The sequence below is a fragment of the Hyaena hyaena genome, unplaced genomic scaffold (genome assembly GCF_003009895.1).
Source record: "Hyaena hyaena isolate Hyena2069 unplaced genomic scaffold, ASM300989v1 scaffold_714, whole genome shotgun sequence".
NCBI classification, from domain to species: domain Eukaryota; kingdom Metazoa; phylum Chordata; class Mammalia; order Carnivora; family Hyaenidae; genus Hyaena; species Hyaena hyaena.
The window spans coordinates 714,197-722,515 of record NW_024081350.1 but is presented as its reverse complement, the minus strand read 5'-3'; the positions used below and the strand labels follow the sequence as shown (position 1 = coordinate 722,515).

The window sequence follows — 8,319 nt, the reverse complement described above, 5'->3', positions numbered from 1 at the left end:
AAAGATTTTGCCACCACCAAGCTTCAGCAAGACCAATCTACTGTCTTGTTGTTTCCCACATCTATAGGCATGTTACTTTGCCACATTTTTCAAGAGATGAAAGCTGGAGCCATATGCAATGAAACAGGGACTTTTAAAATTACTATAGCCACCAAGTAATGCAGCAGCCTGTCTTACTGCACGTTTGTATGTAAGTGGAAAGGGAGCCATAGAAAAGAATGATAGCTTCATTGCTGGGAATACACTTTTTAATTTAAATGTTAATTTCAGTAATAAAAAGACTTACTGATATCAATATTAAAATAATCCAGAATCCAATCCACTTTTGATAAATATTTTATCTTCCTTATAACACTTGATAGCTGAAGTTATGGTTTTATTCTCTCATTCAATATAAGTTAATCGGTGTCCAATATGTGCGAATACATTGTACTTGGTGCCATGGATACATCAGTGAACAAGGAAGTCATGATTCATTTCCCTATGGAGCTTCTGTCCTAGTTTGAAGGCAGACAAACAAACATACCAAAACAAACTGTGATCAAATAAATGTCTGTATATACAAATACATATATTGTTAGAAGTCATATTATTAAAACTCTTCTGCCATATTCTCTCAGGTGAAAAAAATTAAGTTGCTAGGATTATTTAAGGCATTAGAATTCAACGCTTGATTTTTTTCATCCAATAAGCATGAAATTAAATCTTGCTCTGTGTTCATTCTTGTGAATTACCAGTCTTAAATTTTAGTTCCCTTTTTGATGTTTCCATTTTAAAGGGAAGGCTGCTGTCACTAAAGATTCCCAAACCACAAACAGCTGCCTTTTCCCAATTTTCTACCTCTCAGAAAACAATACCACAGTTAGCCAGTAGTTCAAGATAACAACATAATGGTCATCCTTGAGCCCCACCCTCTCTCTCTTTATCTAATTTTTTAATTTATTTTTTTTTAAGTTTATTTATTTATTTTCAGAGGCTGGGGAGGGAGAGAGAGTGAGGGAGAGAGAGAGAGAAAATCCCAAGTAGTCTCCACTCAGAGCTTGAACTCACAAGCTGTGAGATCATGACATGAGTGGAAACCAAGAGTCAGATGTTTAACAATCTGAACCAACCAGGTGCCCCTCTTTTCTTTATCCTTCATATTTGTGAGCAAGAAAGTTCAGGGGGAAGAGATGTCAAATTGTTGATAGTGTCCAGGCTAGTGTCATCATTTCTTCAACTCTGGGGTGAGTGTGCTGGGCACATCTCAGATGGCGATGAAGGCTGTGAAGGTAGAAAAGGCCTTGTGTATTTCTTGTTTCAAGGAATTACAACAGGATGAATAAGCAGGAAATTGAACTAGGATCAGAGACTCAAAAAAGTAGACCAATGCATATGTCTAGAAAGGATTTAATAAAAAAGAAATTGATGGAGAGGAGGTAGAAGTTAGAAGAAAATTGGGAGGAAAAAAAAGAATGAGGGGCAAGTGGATATAGCTGGGGGTGCTTAGTGTGTAATTCAGAGAGGCTAAAAAATGAGTGGCTGAAAGCACACAGACTCTCCAGTGATAGGGCACTACATTCTAATCCAGAATTTTCTACCTGTAGGGGCGCCTGGGTGGCTCAGTTGGTTAAGCAACCAACTTGATTTCAGCTCAGGTCATGATCCCATGGTTCATGGGATTGAGCCCTGCATCAGCACAGAGCCTGCTTGGGGTTCTCTCTTTCTCTGCCCCTCCCCTGTGCTCTTTCCCTCTCTCTCTCTCAAAATAAAAATAAAAACTTGAGAAGGAAAGAATTTTCCACTTGTAGCCTTATTTTTCTCATTTCATCATCAAATAGGCATTAAAACACTACTTATCCTAAAGAATTACTCTGTCAGCATTTAATAAAATTATCAAATGGGATATTGTATGCGAAGCATTTTGTATGTAGTTGGTATCCAGTTGTCACCAGAGGGGGCATAACTGTGGTGCCAGTAAATCTTAGGCTTTGAGAAGCCTCACCTGATGGGCCTTTACACCTCCTTACAGAGGTGTTAGTAATGTGTTCATGTCATATTTTGGACACAAATTGCGAGAGTAAGTGTGTCTTTTGAAGGTCTTCTATTTCTTTGCGTCAGGCTACCTTCTTATACATTTCCCTTGTTTCAAACTGTTCTTAGGGCAGTGATAGGGAAGACCCTCACAAAGGAATATGAGAAAACAGACTATCTCAGAAATACTAGACACAAAGGAAAATAGATTCCAAGAAAAATGTAATGAGGCAAATTGAGGAAAGGTAGGAAAAAATCAGGAGGATGAAAACTAAAGAGGGACTAAGAAGTCAGAGAAAAAGAAGTTATGAAGGAAGCCTGGAAAAGAAATTCCAGCATACACGAAATCAGTGCCTTTGAAGAAGAAAAGTAAGCAAATAAATAAAAAAATCCATCATACCCAATGTTCAAAACTATAATCCAATAAAACATTTTTGAAAATAGGTTATTGAAAGAGTTCATTTGAGAAAATTGGCTTGGCAATAGGCTCTTGGACTTTTCATAGCAAAACTGTTAGTTTTCAAGGACTAAGAAAAACAATTCCAGAGTCTCGGGGAGGGGGGGAACAATTTATAAATGTCAGGAAATTAGGCTGGCACTCAACTTGTTAAGAATTGAGTATAGAGCAAAGGGACAGTAACACAGCATTTTCAAGAAACACAAGGAAAGAGAGTGTGGACCAAAAATGTACTTCCCAACCAAGCTGTATTTTAAGTATTGAGGCCACAGAGGAACAGTTTTGAATATGCAATAACTCAGGGAATATGAAACACCTCCAACCTTTCCCAAGGATTCTACTATATGATGAGTTTCATCCTACCAAGAGATAACTGAAAAATTTTTCAGCAAAAAAAGGTTGGTGGTGAGCACTGAACGCATTCAGTTGTACAATTCTGAGTAGAATAAGGATGCCAATGTGGTAGGAAAAAGCCAAATAAACATTCTGTGTTCTGAAGAAGTGGAATGAAAGCAAGTAAAGAATAGAGGTAAAAAGTTACATGAAGGGGGAAGTAAAACATAACAGATAAACATAGGGGAAGGGAAGGAAAAATAAGAGAAAAGCAGAGAGGGAGGCAAACCATAAGAGGCTCTTAAATATGAAGAACAATCTGAGAGTTCCTGAGGGGGGAGGTGAATTGGGGGGTGGCTTAAATAGGTGATGGGCATTAAGGAGGGCATTTGTTGGGATGACCATGTCTAAGTGATCAATCACTGGATTCTGCTCCTGAAGCCAATACTACACTGTATGTTAACTAACTTAAATTTAAAAAAAATTTATAGACAGTTTGATAGTTAACCTGTGGGGGTCAAAGCACACTAGTTAAAATGGACAAATGGACAAATCCATAAAATGGACAAATCATATAGTAAAAGATTATAGAAGAAAGTAGGAGATTAAAGACAGTACAGTACAGTTTAAATACAAATATATCCACTAGAGAAAGGAAGGAAGGAAGGAAGGAAGGAAGGAAGGAAGGAAGGAAGGAAGGAAGGAAGGAAGGAAGGAAGGAACTTTCCTAAATCCACTTCCTAGACATTTGAAATAGAGCAGAAATAATAACACCACCTAAAGAAAGAAACTTTGTAAATACTAATATATATAGTAATTGAATCATAAAATAATAGGAGGGGGGAAAATGTTTCTGCTTCTAATGAAGCAAATTACAAAACAATGCTTATGTTCATCTAACAACTCAAATAAGTCTGAATAATTTATTAAAAAAAAAAAACTGTATGTTTTCCAAACCCCCCCCCCCAAAGAATCAAAGACACAAAAACTAATGAATCAGACTTCAGAAAGTCACTTGACCTTAATAACAAAGAAAGAAGAGCTCTTGTATGGCAGAATCTGGGGTAAAAAAAGGGACAAGAAGAACATCAGCTTAATACATAACAAGTTGTTACCGTTGCATTGGGTTGGTAGGACAACTTGACATTTCATGACAGGTCTGAGAATGCCACCTAAATATCTCTCAAGGTTATAGATTTCCATGAAATGCTTCTTCCCAGTCACCGGGTAGCAGGATTGCACAACCCCCATTGCTTGTGAATCCTTTGTTTGGTAGAAAATGGAGTGTTCTTTCTTCTTTATGATGTTCATGGAACCCTTTTCTCAAACCAGCTGATTATGTGACTTCAGCTATAATAAGCCTCTTCTCTTTCTTTCCTTTTCTCAGTCACTGTTTTCCATTGCCAACCCTTTGACGTGGGTCTTAATTTCCCTGTGGCTGCTTCACAGGAGTTCTGTGAAGATTCAATGAGATATCACATGGAGTTTCCCCGCAGTGCCTGACATATACTACAGGCTTAACAATTACTAACTACAGTAATGGTTATTAGTAGAGATAATCTTTTTTCCAAGTAGGAGCAGAGAGGAGCATTCTTTAAACCCTTCCACTACCTCTTCACAATCTATACTTCGAGTTTCTGTCCTTCCCCAGCAGGGAGCTTCCCAACTGCCATGATTTTCCTCAAAACCCCACAAAGCCTGTTTGCAATTTCTCTTCCTCTCTGAAGTTCCTTGTAGGGGAAGAGCCTGACCAGGAACAATTGATCTGTATTAGGAATAAGTAATTTTGTATGAATAAAGGGCAACAGAAAGGTTGAGGTTACTTGAGGAATAAGCTGTGACTGTTTTTCTGCTCACAGAGAAAGTTTTGATTGTTTAACTACTTTATGAATATTTACAGCATATCATTATCATTGTCATAATCTCCTTCCCATCAACCTAGGGTGAGTTGGGAACAAACCTTGTTTGATCTTCCCATTTCCTTCCTCTTGTTTTGATTCTCTCTCCCAGCATTCTGCCATTCTGCATTTCTTTTCTTTTCTTTTTTTAAATGTTTTATTTATTTCTAGCAGAGAGAGAGAGAGAGAGAGAGAGACAGCATGAGCAGGGGAGGGTCAGAGAGAGAGGGAGTCACAGACTGAAACGGGCTCCAGGCTCTGAGCTGGCAGTCAGCACAGAGCCCGACACGGGGCTTGAACCCACGAACCGCGAGATCGTGACCTAAGCGAAAGTCGGACGCTTAATCAGCTAAGCCACCCAGGCGCCCCTCTGCATTTCTTTTCTATAAGCCTCTGCCCTTAGCTGCCTTTTACCTCCCCCACAAAGAACTACCTGATAAAGTTTTAGAATTGCTCATCACCCCAGTCATTCTTTTTTAAAAAATTTTTAAATGTTTTTTTATTTATTTCTGAGAGAGAGAGATACAGCATGAGCAGGGGAGGGTCAGAGAGAGAGGGAGACATAGAATCCCAAGCAGGCTCCAAGCTACCTGTTAGCACAGAGCCCAATCCAGGGCTCAAACCCACAAACTGTGAGATCATGACCCTAGCCTAAGTCAGATGCTTAACCAACTGAGCCACCTAGGCATTCCTGCCACCTCCCCACCCAGTTATTCTTGAACTCACAGATATTTGTAAAACAAAATAAAGAGAAAATTCTTTGATTCTGCACTCCAAGACGATACTATTAACATATTTGATTTTATACATAGTTTTCTTTTTTTTCCCCCTAGAAAACTAAACACAAAGTCTGGGGATTTTGAGGTAAATATTTTATAATGTGCCCTAGTGGCATTAGAAAAGGTAATTAAAGGGGCACCTCGGTGACTCCGTTAAGCCTCTGACTTTTGGTTTTGGCTCAGGTCAAGATCTCATGGCTCGGAGTTCAAGCTGCAAATTGGGCTCTGAGCTAACAGTGAGAAGCCTGGTTGGGGTTCTCTGTCTCCCTCTCTCTCTGTTCCTCCCCTATTCATTCTCTCTCTTTCTCAAAATAAATAAATAAACTTAAAAAGGAAAAGTAATTAAAGAACCGATCGGGGCCTCAGGCAACCTCTCCTTAAATTCTTCCGGCACCTGTTTATTCATGTATAAGTAGATGGAATTAGAGTCAGTGACTTTGAAGTTCCCTGAAGTGCAAGGTTCTCTAATGGGCTGATCCTTAAAGATTTACCTTGTCTAGATGGTCATTTGGCAATGTGCACATGAGGTAGATATAAGACTTCTAAAGTCACACCTTCTTTTGAAGGTGCGTGCGTGCCATGATGTGAGGTGGTGCAGGTGAAGTCTCCATGGTGTTTCTCTTACTGGTTAAGAATCTGGCTTCTCATAGTCAGGGTCTTGCCAGTACCAGCATCTCTATGTGACCAAAGATGGCAGATAGAAGGTTTTCTTAATGTGACTTCTTGAGAATGACTCAAGCCAAATTCTGGAATGAGACTATGTGCAACTCTAAATGATGCATGATATTATTCTCACATAGCCTCTTATTTCCTCCTTAATTTGGGTCTGGTTTGCACTTAGTGTGGCTAAAGGCACATTCTGGGCATTCTCTGGATCCTGTGGAAATAGCAAAGTATTAGCACCTTTACAGTAGGAAAATTATTCCCAGCCTAGAAAGACGAAAGTGATCTTGATATTTCCTGGAAGTGGCAGGGACATTAATACTTAACAAGTTCATGTCCATGTTCTTGAGTCTACACTTGCTTCAGATGTAGGTCTCCCCAATAGGAAATGGGATGATTAAAGCCCCTGGTGGCCATTGTTCAGCATGTCAGATGGTTTCTATCCATCTACAGATCACTGTGGCTGGATATAAGACTGTTTAAGAGTTCATTAAGGCTAAATAAGGTCATTAAGGTCTATCCTAATCCAATCTGACTGGTGTCCTTATAAGAAGAGGAGAAGAGGGGACACCTGGGCAGCTTAGTCAGTTAAGCATCTGACTCTTGACTTTGGCTCAGGTCATGATCTCCAGGTTCATGAATTTGAGCCTGGTGTCAAACTCTGAGCTGGCAGTGTGGAGCCTGCTTGGAATTCTCTCTACCTCCCCCTCTCTCTACCCCATTCTCCCTCTCTCTCTCTCTTTCAAAATAAATAAATCAACTTAAAAAAAAGAGGAGCATAGGGTACACAGAAAGATGCCAGGGGTGTGCATACACAGAGGCACATGATCTGTGTGATGGTCAATTTCCTGTGCCAACTTGCCTGAGCCATGATACCCAGATATTGTGGTCAACATTATTCCGTATGCTTCTGTGAGGGTATTTTTGGATGAAATTAACATTTTTTAAAGTGCATTAGTGTACTTTATTTTTTTTAATATTTTTATTTTTTTATTTATTTCTAGGAGAGAGAGAGAGAGACAGCATGAGCAGGGGAGGGTCAGAGAGAGAGGGAGACACAGACTGAAACAGGCTCCAGGCTCTGAGCTGGCAGTCAGCACAGAGCCCGACGCGGGGCTCGAACCCACGAACCACGAGATCATGACCCAAGCGAAAGTCGGACGCTTAACCGACTAAGCCACCCAGGCGCCCCGAAATTAACATTTAAATCAGTGGATTCTGAGGAAAGCAGATTGCCATCCATAACGTACATAGACCTCATCCAACCAGTGGAAGAGTGAAATAGAAAGAAGACTGACCCCTTCCTGGCAAGAAGACTCCAGATTCGAACTGCACCACTGGCTTTTTCTGGGTTTCCAGCCTGCTGGTGGACCCTGCAGATTTTGGTCTTGCCAGGCTCCAGAATCATAGGAACCAATTCCTTACAATAAATCTCTTTCTCTATAGATGCACATCTGACTGGTTCTGTCTCTCGGGAGAACCCTGACTAATACAGTGTGGACACAGGCAGGAGCTCAGAATGGAGTCCTTCGGGCCACAGGTTCTCTGCTGCTCTTCACGCTAAAAGGGGAAGAGCCAGAGAAGCAGCGGCATTACAATACGATGCCCCAGGCTTCAAACCAGGGTGTAAACAAGGACCTGGGGTGGGTGGATAACAAAGAATTCCACTTGAAAGAGACAGAGGAAGGGGCCTAGAGTGGGATGTTCCCAGGTGATTACATGGGGGACAGGATGGGTGGTGGAAAACACTCTCGTCAGAGGAGACAGCATGTGCAATGGCAAGAATTGTAAGAGAACCTGGAATGTTCAAGGATGCCAGGCACATTAGACTTGGGAAGATGAAGGGGACAAACAAGGGGATGGGTGCACAGGAAATGAGTTCTGTACAAAAGGGGGTGGGGGGATGTTGAGACTCCCCCTACCAGGCTGAGAAGAAAGAGATGAACCAAGGAGACATTGGAGAACAAACTGTGGTACTGAAAGACAGTGAATTAGCAACTGAGACAATATCTTTTCAAATAACGAACGCACAGTGATGCCTGGGTGGCTTGGTCTGTTGAATGTCTGACCTTGGCTCAGGTTCATGAGTTCAAATCCCCGCATTGGGCTTGTTGCTGTCAGTGTGGAGCCTGCTTCAGATCCTCTGTCTCCCTCTCTCTGCCCCTTCTGCTTGTGC

The 8,319-nt window shown here is 40.9% G+C and overlaps 1 long non-coding RNA gene across 1 annotated transcript; it reads right to left on the bottom strand.

Annotated features, from left to right (window-relative positions):
* Positions 1 to 323: 323 nt before the first annotated feature.
* Positions 324 to 4,037, bottom strand: LOC120220651. Its single transcript, XR_005525643.1, has 2 exons — positions 3,919 to 4,037; positions 324 to 497 (listed from the first exon to the last, which is right to left on the bottom strand). It is a non-coding gene; the product is annotated as an uncharacterized LOC120220651 (long non-coding RNA).
* Positions 4,038 to 8,319: the final 4,282 nt, after the last annotated feature.